Source organism: Bombina bombina, chromosome 8 (genome assembly GCF_027579735.1).
Source record: "Bombina bombina isolate aBomBom1 chromosome 8, aBomBom1.pri, whole genome shotgun sequence".
In the NCBI taxonomy this organism is placed as follows: domain Eukaryota; kingdom Metazoa; phylum Chordata; class Amphibia; order Anura; family Bombinatoridae; genus Bombina; species Bombina bombina.
In genome coordinates this window covers 114,353,925-114,370,746 of record NC_069506.1, presented here as the reverse complement: position 1 = coordinate 114,370,746, position 16,822 = coordinate 114,353,925, and positions in this window count along the sequence as shown.

Sequence of the window (16,822 nt, the reverse complement as noted above, 5' to 3'; positions counted from 1 at the left end):
TTCCTACCTTAATTCCTATTGGCTGATAGAATCCTATCAGCCAATCGGAATTCGAGGGACGCCATCTTGGATGACGTCCCTTAAAGGAACCGTCATTTGCCGGGAGACAACGGAAGAAGAGGATGGATCCGCGTCGCCTGCTTCAAGATGGACCTGCTCCGCACCGGATGGAAGAAGATTGAAGATGCCGCTTGGAGAAGATGTTTGCCGGTCCGGATGTCCTCTTCTTGCCGGATAGGAGGAAGACTTTGGAGCCTCTTCTGGACCTCTTCAGCACCGGATGATGGATCGCCAACCCCCGCTTGGGTTGGATGAAGATGTTGGAGCCAGGACGGATCGGTGAACCTGGTATGGTGAAGACAAGGTAGGAAGATCTTCAGGGGCTTAGTGTTAGGTTTATTTAAGGGGGGTTTGGGTTAGATTAGGGGTATGTGGGTGGTGGGCTGTAATGTTGGGGGGGGGGTATGGTATGTTTTTTTTTACAGGCAAAAGAGCTGAAATCCTTGGGGCATGCCCCGCAAAGGGCCCTGTTCAGGGCTGGTAAGGTAAAAGAGCTTGTAACTTTTTTAATTTAGAATAGGGTAGGGAATTTTTTATTTTGGGGGGCTTTGTTATTTTATTAGGGGGCTTAGAGTAGGTGTAATTAGTTTAAAATTGTTGTAATATTTTTCTTATGTTTGTAAATATTTTATTATTTTTTGTAACTTAGTTCTTTTTAATTTTTTGTACTTTAGTTAGTTTATTTAATTGTATTTATTTGTAGCAATTGTATTTAATTAATTTATTGATAGTGTAGTGTTAGGTTAATTGTAGGTAATTGTAGGTAGTTTATTTAATTAATTTATTGATAGGGTAGTGTTAGGTTTAATTATATCTTAGGTTAGGATTTATTTTACAGGTAAATTTGTTATTATTTTAACTAAGTAACTATTAAATAGTTCTTAACTATTTAATAGCTATTGTACCTGGTTAAAATAATTAAAAAGTTGCCTGTAAAATAAATATTAATCCTAAAATAGCTATAATATAATTATAATTTATATTGTAGCTATATTAGGATTTATTTTACAGGTAAGTATTTAGCTTTAAATAGGAATAAGTTATTTAATAAGAGTTAATTTATTTCGTTAGATTAAAATTATATTTAATTTAGGGGGGGTGTTAGTGTTAGGGTTAGACTTAGCTTTAGGGGTTAATACATTTATTATAGTAGCGGTGAGGTCCGCTTGGCAGATTAGGGGTTAATAATTGAAGGTAGGTGTCGGCGATGTTAGGGAGGGCAGATTAGGGGTTAATACTATTTATGATAGGGTTAGTGAGGCGGGTTAGGGGTTAATAACTTTATTATAGTAGCGCTCAGGTCCGCTCGGCAGATTAGGGGTTAATAAGTGTAGGCAGGTGTCGGCGACGTTGAGGGGGGCAGATTAGGGGTTAATAAATATAATATAGGGGTCGGCGGTGTTAGGGGTAGCAGATTAGGGGTACATAAGGATAACGTAGGTGGCGGCGCTTTGCGGTCGGAAGATTAGGGGTTAATTATTGTAAGTAGCTGGCGGCGACGTTGTGGGGGGCAGGTTAGGGGTTAATAAATGTAATACAGGGGTCGGCGGGGTTAGGGGCAGCAGATTAGGGGTACATAAGTATAACGTAGGTGGCGGTCGGCAGATTAGGGGTTAAAAATTTAAATCGAGTGGCGGCGATGTGGGGGGAGCTCGGTTTAGGGGTACATAGGTAGTTTATGGGTGTTAGTGTACTTTAGGGTACAGTAGTTAAGAGCTTTATGAACCGGCGTTAGCCAGAAAGCTCTTAACTCCTGCTTTTTTCAGGCGGCTGGAATCTTGTCGTTAGAGCTCTAACGCTCACTTCAGAAACGACTCTAAATACCAGCGTTAGAAAGATCCCATTGAAAAGATAGGATACGCAAATGGCGTAGGGGGATCTGCGGTATGGAAAAGTCGCGGATGAAAAGTGAGCGTTAGACCCTTTAATCACTGACTCCAAATACCAGCGGGCGGCCAAAACCAGCGTTAGGAGCCTCTAACGCTGGTTTTGACGGCTACCGCCGAACTCCAAATCTAGGCCTATGAAACTAGAGAAGACTTCCAAAAATCCTATGCTAAGATTAAAGGGGATGTTGAAAAATTCGCCAAATTTATTTCAGAAAAAAAGGAAAAGAAAATACACAGTGATGTCAACGACTATGCCAATAATAGAGTGTATGCGTGGAATCAAACTAAATACACAGGCAGCGATTCTGATGTATCTGAGAGAGATGGTGAAAATGAAATAGATCTATCTGATGAGGAAGTCAGACTGAGACCAATTCTTAGAAATAAAATAACACCACATGGTAGTACACAGAGTGTCCCTTTAGGCGGAGAACCCGCAGAGGACAAAGAAAAAAGACCAAGAACAAGGAGACAGGTCAAATTTTACTCAAAACCTCAGAACAAAAAGAACCAATCAAACAGCCAGAATTAAATATAATAAATCTTACAGACCAAACTTTAACTAACACCCAAATATCTGTACTCAAAAAGGGCCTTACGTTTGTACCCACACCTAATACTGACAAATTTGAAGTAATTAAGGATGTTCACCTATTTGTACGAAAAATTTTGCTTAAGAAATTCTTTTCAGGGAATAATGATGAGGAATCACTAGACAAAGCAGATATGACTGCTGTTGCTGATTTAATTTCATTATTAAAGTGACTGGAGGAGAATATTAAAACCCAAATCACAATTTACACCGCCTAGCAATATCTCTCACAATGCTATATCTTTCTTAGATTTAGTATGTAAAGATATTCTCTGTCTGTCTGATAATAGAGAGCATATAACTGACAATCTGGCACTTGATGAAAAACAAGCTCTTAAAGAGTTAACAGAATGGACAGAAATTCAAATAAAGCAAAGTGATAAGGGTGGAAATATAGTCCTATGGCCCACAGAAATGTACTTACAAGAGGCTAAGAGACAACTTAGCAATGACAAAAACTACAAAAAACTCTTTAGCAATCCCACTGCTGACTTTCTTAGGCAATATAACAAACTCATAAGTTCAGCCCTACGGGAAGGCATTATTGACAACAAAGAATTCAGCTTCCTTGAAACTAAACAATCGAAGGTGGCGACTCTGTACCTGCTCCCTAAAGTACATAAGGACCTGTTATGCCCTCCGGGCAGGCCCATAGTATCGGGCATAGGGTCTTTAACAGAAAAGGCCAGCAGGTACATTGATGCTAGACTTCGATATATAGTGGAATCCCTCCCATCTCACACTAGAGACACAATGCATATGTTGAACAAAATTGATCACCTTATTATCCCCCAATTCTATTCTAGTTACGTGTGATGTCGAATCACTTTATACTAGTATTGACACCACATGGGGATGCAAGGCTGTATCATATTTTTTGTTAAAAAACAAGTCATTATCTAATGAAACTAAAGAATTCCTAATAAAATTATTGGAATTCGTACTAGGACACAATTATTTTGTGTTTGATGACAAGTTTTATTTGCAAACTTGTGGGACAGCGATGGGGACATCCTGTGCCCCCACGTATGCCAATATATACCTGGGCTGGTGGGAAGAAACCGTAGTATTTCATGATACTAATGATCGGTTCACACAATTCATCACCCACTGGTCCAGGTATATAGATGACATCTTCTTTGTGTGGGAGGGAGCCACAGAATTGTTGTCAGAATTTATTGCCACCCTAAATACGAATCCTTTAGGATTGTTTCTTACCATGAATAATGACAAACACTAATTGGAGTTTCTTGATATCACTATCAGAAAGAGTGAAAGCTACCTGGAGACAGACACCTATAGAAAACCAACATCTACAAATAATATATTAAGTGCTGATAGCTTCCACCATCCCAATACCATCAAAAGTCTACCCATGGGGGAATACCTCAGAATTCGCAGAAACTGTTCCTCTGTAGAATCCTTCAAGAAAGCAGCAAACGACTTGAGGTTGAGGCTACTACAAAGAGGTTACACTAAGAAAGCTCTAGCCAAAGCGTACAATAGAGACTTAGGAAGAGATAGAGCTGAACTTTTAAAACCTAATAATAAAGAATCCTGCAATTCTCTCAGGTTTATATCTACATATACCAATCAGAGCCAATCAATCTTCAGCATTGTTCAGAAACATTGGCATATTTTAAAAGCAGATGAAATATTGGAAACTGTCATTCCTGATAAACCACTCTTTACATATAGAAGGGCAAACAACTTAAGTGACTGCCTAACAACCAGTCACTTCTCCAGAAATGCGAAAAAAATTACCCTTATATAAAGGATCAATCGCTTGTGGAGATTGTAGTGTATGCCCACATATGATAAAAAAGAAGTTTATATTTGACAGATTCCATAAAAAATGGATAATCAACAGTCATATTAACTGCAAAAGCACCAATGTTATATACTGTGTATCGTGCGAATGTAATTTAATTTACGTAGGAATGACGACCAGATGCCTCAGCACAAGAATGATAGAGCACATGAGCAATATTAGATCTGGCAGTAAGACCCTAGAGAGAGGCAAGAAATTAACCAGTGTAGCAAGACACTTCCTACAACACCATAATGGCAACACTAAGTCTTTCAAATGCTGGGGATTAGAAACTGCTAAACCTGGGATTAGAGGAGGGAACATCGAACAAATATTTCTTAAAAAAGAAGCCAAATGGATTTTTAAATTAAACTCTGTGATGCCCCACGGCATGAATGAAAATAATAATTTCTGGGTTTATTTGTAAACTACTAATCTGAGATACTTATTACATAGTGGACTTATACATGAACATATTACTATATATGTGGGCAAATATTCATTTCCATATGCGAGTAATATGGGTGAATTATACACAGGTGACCCACTATGATATAAACATTACTACATTGGTGGATGAATAGCTACGCCCATCTGACATTAATATGGGATTGTATATATTAATCCAGAATGATAGTTGTTTTCCACTGTATATTGTATCAATGCATCATCTTATTATTATTTTTTAATCCGTAATTGAGAATATGCAATTAGGATAACTCTGGGAAGAGAAATTTATGATGATATACATATCATGATTTAGTAGATAGTAAACCCTTAATATAGGGTATGCACCCCAAATTGACTTTCCATTATGCCATGAAAAGTGTACAATGCTTAGAATTGACAAGATTAAAAAAGTCCCTATCTGAGCGTGTTAAACACATAATAAATTTTTTTTTTTTAAATAAGTTTTTATTTGAGAAAATCACTGGATACATAAATATCAAACATAGGCAGTGTTGTCAATTATACAGAAAAAAGAAAAGAAAAAAAAAAAGAAATGGTAGTAACTGTTAATTTAGTTTCAGTAGTTTCAATGTATAGGTAATTAACAAGTTGCACAGCACTGCATTGTATACTTTTCTCATTTTTCAGAATTATATAACGTATATAAACATCAAAAAGAAAAATAAAAGAAATACAAGTGGGAACATATATATACTCTTATAGAATACTCAAAGAAACGAACTAAATGAGTGAGAGATGGAGAAAACACAGGGTGAGGAGCATGAGAAGAAGTGAGAAATGAAAAATGAAAAAAAGAAAAAAAAGAATGAGGAGGGGCAGCTATCAGCAAAATAATAGGAGGGGGTGACCAACGTCTATTTGCTATCAGCATGTTCAATTAGGGAATTTTTCCCACCAAGGTGCCCAGGTTGCGTAATAAAAATCTAGTTTATCTAAAACAGAGTGTGAGTAAGCTTCCATTTTTGAGAGGAAATTAATTGTGGCTAATATTTGTGGCATGGTCGGAGGAAAGGGTTGTTTCCATGCTTTCGCTATTTCTAATTTGGTAGCCATTAGAACATAGATAGATAAGGCTTTATGTGTAGGAGATAGAACTGGGAAATCTAAATGTAGTAAGCCAGCTTGGGGACTAAGTGTGATGGTGATACCTAGAGAGTGTAGTAGAGTGGTTACCTGGATCCAAACAGGAGAAACTCTAGGGCAGAACCACCAGATGTGTGCCTGAGTTCCCAGCTGTCCGCATCCTCTCCAGCAATTTGGCCTGAATTGGGTGCGTAAATATTTACCAATGTAAAAATTTTAGAATTGAGTTTGCAGACTAAGATTATATAACGAGCTTGCGAATCTTTTTCTATATAAATTGGCTCATATTGGATGGCAGAACCAATCAATATAGCCACCCCTCTGGATTTGGAGAGGAAGGGCGCTGTAATTACAGTAGGGAATTTTCTATATGAATATGTAAAATTTGTGTTAACTAGCCAATGCGTCTCCTGAATGAAGGCTATATCAATTTTTTTCCGTGAAAGCATAGTGAGTAGTAGGCTACGTTTGGTCGGGGAGTTGAGCCCTTGGGTGTTGAGGGTCAAAAACTTCAATTCTGTCATTGTAGAGGTCTAACTGTATTTCTCCAAGTCTATTTAAAAATCTCTATGAGAGAACAATGAAAAGAGATTATTATATTTTAATCTATAATGCCCACTTGATGAGCTAAGGGAGGGGGATGCAGCGGGCAAGAGCCGCTCGAATTGGGGGATAAAAGGGAGTTAAGGGAGGGGTTATGGAGGAGGGAGTTGCTTAGTAGATGGATTTTTCATATAATAAATTCGTAATGTGGGTATAGAGGTGCAGACCTTAAATAAAAGAAAAGAAAAAAAAAAAAAAGGGAAGGGAGAAGGAAGATATGAAAATTAGGTAGAAAAACTGAGTAAGATGGGAGAATGTGAATAAAGAAGTGACTCAGTGATTCTGAAGATTTTAACGTCTCCAGAAAAAAAAACTAAAACGGGTCAGTCTAAGGAGCGGAGGAGGAAAATTCGTATGAGGTATAGGAGCTGAGGGAGAAGGGGAGTGCCTGGGCAAGTACCCAGTTCCAACTAGTGAGCTGAAATCAGAGAGAGAAGAAGTAAGGACAGGGGGATAGAACTTCAACATTACTAGTGTCAGGATAGAAAAATGGTTTACCCAACACGGAATGAGTATGGAAGTAAACATATATGACATTTCAAGCATATCAAATAACATTTTCAAGGCATAACAAAAGTCTAACTATATAAAAACATCATAAGTAGGGTCTTTGTAAATAGGCAATAATAATTTTAATCTATATAAGTAAAAACTAAAAAAGTAGTATCTAAATAGTAGATCATAATAGTTGAGCAGTTAAACTCTATACATGATATAGATGCTTTACATTACCCATCCAACCTCTTCTGATTGCTGGAAGCTGGAAGTCCTGAGGAGGTAAATAACACCAGAACCTAGGAGGCACTGCAGTAGAGAGTAAAATGAGAGAACAAAACAAACAAACACTCAACAGGAGCAAAATGATGAAAGGGGAGATAGTCTTATGACTATATGCCTCATAAAGTTTAGTTGGAAAAGAGGCAGTACATTTGTCAACAGTACTTTCTCCTCAAAACTGTGGTCTTTTCGAGGGTAGTGAAGGTGAGGAATCTTCCCTGGCAGACTGAAAACTGAAGGTTTGGTGTTGAGGCCGCCAAGTGGCAGCTGAGGTATTGAGCTTCTTGGAAGGTTCTTGAGGAGTAGAAGACTGATTGTCAGTCGGAAGGAGTTTCAGAGACTGTAGAAGCTGGAAACCTTGTTCAAGATTTGTGATGGTGTATGAAATTTCATTGAACTGAAAAAATATACGGACAGGAAAGCCCCATCTATATTTAATATTGTTATTGCGAAGGCATAGGGTTAGTTGGTGAAAAAGTCTTCTTCTAGAAAGAGTGTGGGCTGACAGGTCTGGGAAGATCTGTATGTCCTGGTGTGGATCCTTCAAGTTTTTGTTCTGAAAAGAGGCCCTCAGAACTTTCTCTTTGAAAGTAAAATAATGCAGTCGTACGATTACATCTCTTGCTGCCCCCATAGGTGCATTTCTTGGCCTGAGGGCCCTGTGGGCTCTGTCAATCAAATTCTCCTGAGAGGAGACAGAACCAAGAATTTCTGTGAAGAGGGACTGGAGGTAGTTAGATAGATCTGCAGGGCCAATTTCCTCAGAAACACCTCTGATTCTGAGGTTGTTCCGACGTGATCTATCCTCCTGGTCAGCTAATTTAGTCTCCAGGCCGGATATCATTTCTGCTAACGATTGGGTGTAACTTAGTAAGTTGGTATGATCCACATGTAGATCTTCTTGCTTTTTCTCTAATGATTCTGTTCTTTCTCCCAGTTGAGAAATATCCCTCTTCAATTCAGATACGGAATCTCTAAGTTCTTGCTTCAGAGATGTGTAATGGGAGTCCATTTTATTTGAGAGATCCTTGATTGATTCAAGGATAGACGAAGAGGAATGAGATACCCTTTCTGTGGAGTGGGAGAGAGACCGGGATGGTCCTTTAGCTGAGGTAATTGAGTCTCGTGAGTCTTCATCTGATAAGTCCTGTTCGAATGTGTTCTTATTTGAAAAGTGATCCGAAAGAGTCCGTTTTGGCATGTCGCCATGTTTCTGTTTCTTTCTCTGCGAGTGGGCCATCTTACTCATAACTTATTTGAGAGGTCAGGAACTTTCTATAGGAGATTTCAAAGTCGGTTTCGATTTCAGAGTATGTAGGAAAAGGGTATGCGTCAGGCACTCCCCCAGTAATGGCGCCTAGCCTAACATGAGATGACAATCCACTGATTAGAAATTTATTGAGTGACCTGGGGAAAGTCTCTCACACAGTTCCTCAGTTATTCTCACCTCTTAGTCAGTCAGCTTAAAATAAAGTTGTTGTAATCTTCGTTGTCTTCTAAAGTGTCTCTCTCCCCTAGGGATCGCTCTCTTCCGAGCAAGTAGGGAAAAAGGAATTTAGGTTATGACCCGTGGGCACAGTGGGCCGACGGGAAAGGGAGGGGAGAGAGAGCAGGTAAATGAGGCGGTAGTAAGTATTACCACAGGTATTCCAAAAAAAAAAAAACAGAGAGATACTGAGAAGTGGTTGTGATATTTGTAGGGATCAGAGGTAAAGTCTTGGATAACAACAGATCCAGGAGGATTATAGTATAGATTGTTTGCAGATCTGTAAGTCCAATTTATTGCAATATATAGCACTTAGTATAATTCAGTGATGCCCGGCTCTTTAGATAACAGTGTCACAGCTTGAGGTTGTAGTTGGGAATTACAGTAAGTTGGAGCAAGAGTAGGAATAATTGTGGGTCTTAATATAAGTTGCTGAGAGATGTAGAAATAGCTGGCAGTTATAGGAGTTACAAGTAGATGTGAGGTGGAAGCTTTTATAAAGAGAGTAGTTAAAGTATCCTTAGTTGTACTGACAGCAGACAGGGTAATGTCATAGATATATAAAAGGTCCCAGTTTGAGTAACGAGGTGTGAGGCCTTACTGTGAGAAGGTAATTGAATGGTAATGGTATTATCCCAGTCTGTTAGAAAATGATCATAGTTGGTAGTACACAGAGGGAAGAGGCTCTTATATCCTTATATGCTGGTACAATTTAACCTCACTGTGTTATAACTTTAAAATTAGACTGCTTACCCTGAAGATCTGCGTAGTAGAACTTGCTGCGACTCCCTATAGGCAGAGGCTGCAGGGAGAAGGTTCCGGTGGGAGAGCGGGTAGGTACTCGGCACTTGTGGAGAGGCTCAGTAGTAAAGGCCAAATGCGCCTGAGGAGCCGTTATCTTGTAGCGTGCTGGAAAGTGTAATAGGGCTTCCCTACTGGCGGTATAATAGAGACCGGGAGAATCTGAAAGCCTCGCTCTTTCTGTATACTCCTTTAGATGTGTCCAGTTGAATTGTTGTTCCGCGGGTGTCCGGTGGATGAGGCAAGCAGCCTTAGCAGTAATAGCGCTGCGTGTTATCTGGCTCTATTCTCAGCGCCTGTTAGGGTGTTAAGGCAGTCCGGAAGTCTCTTGGATCACTGCTGTAGATAGTGGCGCAGTGAAAATTCCCCTCTTCAAACTAGTAAAACGGCTCTTTTAGAAAATTAGTTTCACCCCTAAGGTTAACCGGAGTGATCACAGTAGGGTTAGAGAGATATTAGGTAGAAAATAAAAAGAAATTAGTTGGGAAAAAATAAAAAAATAAAGTATGGTCTGCAGAGCTCTCTAAAAGCGTGACTGCTTGATAGCGTGGCAAACTCCGCCCCCCAAACACATAATAAATTTGACTGTGAGAGCCACTTCATGGAGCTATAATAATGTAGAGTGAATTGAGTAAGGTAACTTGTGCATACTGCACACACATATTTCATATCACTTTAGCTCATGAAGCTATAAATTCATATGGTGCATACTTCCTATATATTTGTATTTATAATTATTATTTATTCAAATATTCATGTGTATCCCCAGGATGATTAAAATTATACAGATCTGACTATATCACATAATCAACACACCCACCTAATTTGGAAAGATATGAAGCCTTATAGGATTTCAATAACTGACAAATACATAAGTAAGGATAATATATCCATAATGTATTCATTGGTATTAGTAGCTGAAATGGTATATTCTAAACTAACAGCAGTTTTTCAGATGCCATGGAATATATGTCAACAAATAGTTAATGTTATGATTACATAGGAGTACATATCATTGAATGAAGACTTATACAATAATAGTCAGTTTTTTTTTTTGTTTGTTTTTTTAAAAAAAAAAAAAAAATTCCAGAGGTGTGTACTGAATAGTAATTTATGAGAGGAATAGACTGTGACAATTTTCATCCAATTAGGAGACTGCTACCAACCACAACTTGGACTCAGATAAACTGAGGACACTGATAGGTTATCCTAGAGGCGTGCACTACAGCCTTCAGCTGATTGGTTTAGCATCTCCTTACCTAGGGGTTAAAAGGCAGCACCTGGCAGTGAATCAGGTTTGTCAGTTCACTTGCTGAATCACATTGAGAAAGGCTGTGCAACAGCTGAAACATGTTTGTGTAGTTCAACTTGTTTTTAAACTACTTTTTTTACTTAACTTATACCACTTATAATTATTTTTGCTGGATTGACTGTTGCCTCATGCTACCCCTGGCACCTGAAGCCGACGGTTCCTGATATCGGCCAGGAATACAGGGGGGTGACATGATAGCAGCAGTGCAGTAATTGTGGTGTACCTTTAGGTAATATATCTGTGTGGGTAATGATAGTTGATGTTTATCACCTTAGTCATTAATTTTTAAATAAATTCCTTAATAAAGATTATAGGTTTTAATACCAGTATATACATTTATTATTCGCTAGCAGATATTTCATGCTGTAATTTTACAGCTTATTACTAGTGATAGGTGTAAGAGTGCTTAATATCCCCTCTATACTCTCCCATTTCCTTTTCCTATTTTTTTATATTAATTTAAAGGGGCAGCACCGAGGCTATATACATTACCTCCTCTATCCTAGCTTTACTCATTGATACTGTGCCTATATTTGACTTTAAAAAGAGTATAACAATAAGACATGCGGTCTGTGACCATTGGTAAGGTTACTTCCTTTTGCATAATCGAGTACAGGTTGGGGTCCGGGATTGCCTTTTTGTGCTGTTTGATTCTTTCAGGTATACCAGTTGCAGAGGTTCTGACCCTGCATTCTGGCTGCACCTCTCCCTGCAAGAGAGATCGGTTACAGAGTCTTTGGGCCTGTATGCAAAGAGCTGGCCTGCCTGAAAGGAGCAGCAAGGCAGAGGGATCGATTCCTGCCTATAAGAAACCAGAGGGCACCCTACCTGCTGGAAGTGTGCAGTGAGGCAGAGGGATGTATTCCTACCTAGAAGCAGACAGGCAGAGGGGACGCTACCTGCCTGGGAGCCCACTGAGACCAGCCCAGCTGGGGGAGATACAGCCGCTGGCTTGACCCCGGTCTCAGCCACGATAGCCCTGGTCCCACTATTTGGAGGCAGAGGGATCTATTCCTGCCAAGAAGCAGCCTGGCAGGGGGATTTATTCCTGCCTAGAAGCAGACAGGCAGAGGGGACGATACCTGCCAAGAAAGAGCTGCAGGGCAGAGAGGACGCTACCTGACTGGGAGTCCACTGAGACCAGCCCAGCTGGGGGAGATACACCCGCTGGCTTGACCCCGGTCTCAGCAATTATATCTCTGGTCCCACTATCCGGTGGCCACCCCTGGGTTTGGACAGAGGAAGGTAGACCCCCTAGTGGAGTATCGCTATATCCGGGAGATTAAAAAAGATGTTTGGACACCCAGTACAGGTCTTTCTCCTTCAGCCTTTTTATACGAGGGTCCCCGACCCTCAACAGGCACAACAGTATGAAATACCACATATGCCATCCTTTTGCACAATCGAGTACAGGTATGGCATCGATTTTAGGAACATGGAGATAATTTTTAGGAACCGGGAGATGGAAAAAGATGCTTGGACACCCAGTACAGGTTGTTCTCCTTCAGACTTTCTATACGGGTGTCCCCGACCCTCAACAGGCACAACAGCATGAAATACCACATATGCCATCCTTTTGCACAATAGAGTACAGGTATGGCATCGATTTTAGGAACCCAGAGATAATTTTTAGGAACCGGGAGATGGAAAAAGATGCTTTGACTCCCAGTACAGGTCGTTCTCCTTCAGCCTTTTTATACGAGTGTCCCCGACCCTCAACAGGCACAACAGCATGAAACATCACATATGCCATCCTTTTGCACAAAATAGTACAGGTATGGCATCGATTTTGGGAACCCGGAGATAATTTTTAGGAACGGGAGATGGAAAAAGATGCTTTGACACCCAGTACAGGTCGTTCTCCTTCAGCCTTTTTATACGAGTGTCCCCGATCCTCAACAGGCACAACAGCATGAAACACCACATATGCCATCCTTTTGCACAATAGAGTACAGGTATGGCATTGATTTTAGGAACCCGATGATAATTTTTAGGAACCAGGAGATGGAAAAAGATGCTTGGACACCCAGTACAGGTTGTTCTCCTTCAGCCTTTCTATACGGGTGTCCCCAACCCTCAACAGGCACAACAGCATGAAACACCACATATGCCATCCTTTTGCACAATAGAGTACCGGTATGGCATCGATTTTAGTGAACCCGGAGATAATTTTTAGGAACCGGGAGATGGAAAAAGATGCTTGGACACCCAGTACAGGTCTTTCTCCTACAGCCTTTTTATACGGGTGTCCCCGACCCTCATCAGGCACAACAGCATGAAATACCACATATGCCATCCTTTTGCACAATAGAGTACAGGTATGGCATCGATTTTAGGAACCCGGAGATAATTTTTAGGAACTGGGAGATGGAAAAAGATGCTTGGACACCCAGTACAGGTCGTTCTCCTTCAGCCTTTTTATACGGTTGTCCCCGACCCTCAACAGGCACAACAGCATGAAATACCACATATGCCATCCTTTTGCACAATAGAGTACAGGTATGGCATCGATTTTAGGAACCCGGAGATAATTTTTTGGAACCGGGAGAAGGAAAAAGATGCTTGGACACCCAGTACAGGTCGTTCTCCTTCAGCCTTTTTATACAAGTGTCCCTGACCCTCAACAGGCACAACACCATGAAACACCACATATGCCATCCTTTTGCACAATAGAGTGCAGGTATGGCATCGATTTTAGGAACCCGGACATAATTTTTAGGAACCAGGAGATGGAAAAAGATGCTTTGACACCCAGTACAGGCCGTTCTCCTTCAGCCTTTTTATACGAGTGTCTCCGACCCTCAACAGGCACAACAGCATGAAACACCACATATGCCATCCTTTTGCACAATAGAGTACAGGTATGGCATCGATTTTAGGAACCCGGAGATAATTTTTAGAAACCGGGAGATGGAAAAAGATGCTTTGACACCCAGTACAGGTCGTTCTTCTTCAGCCTTTTTATACGAGTGTCCCCGACCCTCAACAGGCACAACAGCATGAAACACCACATATGCCATCCTTTTGCACAATAGAGTACAGGTATGGTATAGATTTTAGGAACCCGGAGATAATTTTTAGGAACCGGGAGATGGAAAAAGATGCTTGGACACCCAGTAAAGGTTGTTCTCCTTCAGCCTTTCTATACGGGTGTCCCCGACCCTCAACAGGCACAACAGCATGAAATACCACATATGCCATCCTTTTGCACAATAGAGTACAGGTATGGCATCGATTTTAGGAACCCAGAGATAATTTTTAGGAACCGGGAGATGGAAAAAGATGCTTGGACACCCAGTACAGGTCGTTCTCCTTCAGCCTTTTTATATGAGGATCCCCGACCCTCAACAGGCACAACAGCATGAAACATCACATATGCCATCATTTTGCACAATAGAGTACAGGTATGGCATCAATTTTAGGAACCCGGAGATAATTTTTAGGAACCGGGAGATGGAAAAAGATGCTTTGACTCCCAGTACAGGTCGTTCTCCTTCAGCCTTTTTATACGAGTGTCCCCGACTCTCAACAGGCACAACAGCATGAAACATCACATATGCCATCCTTTTGCACAATAGAGTACAGGTATGGCGTCAATTTTGGGAACCCGGAGATAATTTTTAGGAACCGGGAGAGATGGAAAAAGATTCTTTGACACCCAGTACAGGTAGTTCTCTTTCAGCCTTTTTATACGTGTGTCCCCGACCCTCAACAGGCACAACAGCATGAAACACCACATATGCCACCTTTTGCACAATAGAGTACAGGTATGGCATTGATTTTAGGAACCCGGAGATAATTTTTAGGAACCGGGAGATGGAAATAGATGATTGGACACCCTGTACAGGTCGTTCTCCTTCAGCCTTTCTATAAGGGTGTCCCCGACCCCCAACAGGCACAACAGCATGAAACACCACATATGCCATCCTTTTGCACAATAGAGTACCGGTATGGCATCGATTTTAGTGAACCCGGAGATAATTTTTAGGAACCGGGAGATGGAAAAAGATGCTTGGACACCCAGTACAGGTCTTTCTCCTTCAGCCTTTTTATACGGGTGTCCCCGACCCTCAACAGGCACAACAGCATGAAATACCACATGTGCCATCCTTTTTCACAATAGAGTACAGGTATGGCATCGATTTTAGGAACCCGGAGATAATTTTTAGGAACTGGGAGATGGAAAAAGATGCTTGGACACCCAGTACAGGTCGTTCTCCTTCAGCCTTTTTATACAAGTGTCCCTGACCCTCAACAGGCACAACAGCATGAAACACCACATATGCCATCCTTTTGCACAATAGAGTACAGGTATGGCATCGATTTTAGGAACCTGGAGATAATTTTTAGGAACTGGGAGATGGAAAAAGATGCTTTGACACCCAGTACAGGTCGTTCTCCTTCAGCCTTTTTATACGAGTGTCACCGACCCTCAACAGGCACAATAGCATGAAACACCACATATGCCATCCTTTTGCACAATAGAGTACAGGTATGGCATCGATTTTAGGAACCCGGAGATAATTTTTTGGAACCGGGAGAAGGAAAAAGATGCTTGGACACCCAGTACAGGTCGTTCTCCTTCAGCCTTTTTATACAAGTGTCCCTGACCCTCAACAGGCACAACACCATGAAACACCACATATGCCATCCTTTTGCACAATAGAGTGCAGGTATGGCATCGATTTTAGGAACCCGGACATAATTTTTAGGAACCAGGAGATGGAAAAAGATGCTTTGACACCCAGTACAGGCCGTTCTCCTTCAGCCTTTTTATACGAGTGTCTCCGACCCTCAACAGGCACAACAGCATGAAACACCACATATGCCATCCTTTTGCACAATAGAGTACAGGTATGGCATCGATTTTAGGAACCCGGAGATAATTTTTAGAAACCGGGAGATGGAAAAAGATGCTTTGACACCCAGTACAGGTCGTTCTTCTTCAGCCTTTTTATACGAGTGTCCCCGACCCTCAACAGGCACAACAGCATGAAACACCACATATGCCATCCTTTTGCACAATAGAGTACAGGTATGGTATAGATTTTAGGAACCCGGAGATAATTTTTAGGAACCGGGAGATGGAAAAAGATGCTTGGACACCCAGTAAAGGTTGTTCTCCTTCAGCCTTTCTATACGGGTGTCCCCGACCCTCAACAGGCACAACAGCATGAAATACCACATATGCCATCCTTTTGCACAATAGAGTACAGGTATGGCATCGATTTTAGGAACCCAGAGATAATTTTTAGGAACCGGGAGATGGAAAAAGATGCTTGGACACCCAGTACAGGTCGTTCTCCTTCAGCCTTTTTATATGAGGATCCCCGACCCTCAACAGGCACAACAGCATGAAACATCACATATGCCATCATTTTGCACAATAGAGTACAGGTATGGCATCAATTTTAGGAACCCGGAGATAATTTTTAGGAACCGGGAGATGGAAAAAGATGCTTTGACTCCCAGTACAGGTCGTTCTCCTTCAGCCTTTTTATACGAGTGTCCCCGACTCTCAACAGGCACAACAGCATGAAACATCACATATGCCATCCTTTTGCACAATAGAGTACAGGTATGGCGTCAATTTTGGGAACCCGGAGATAATTTTTAGGAACGGAAGATGGAAAAAGATGCTTTGACACCCAGTACAGGTAGTTCTCCTTCAGCCTTTTTATACGAGTGTCCCCGACCCTCAACAGGCACAACAGCATGAAACACCACATATGCCATCCTTTTGCACAATAGAGTACAGGTATGGCATTGATTTTAGGAACCCTGAGATAATTTTTAGGAACCGGGAGATGGAAATAGATGATTGGACACCCTGTACAGGTCGTTCTCCTTCAGCCTTTCTATAAGGGTGTCCCCGACCCCCAACAGGCACAACAGCATGAAACACCACATATGCCATCCTTTTGCACAATAGAGTACC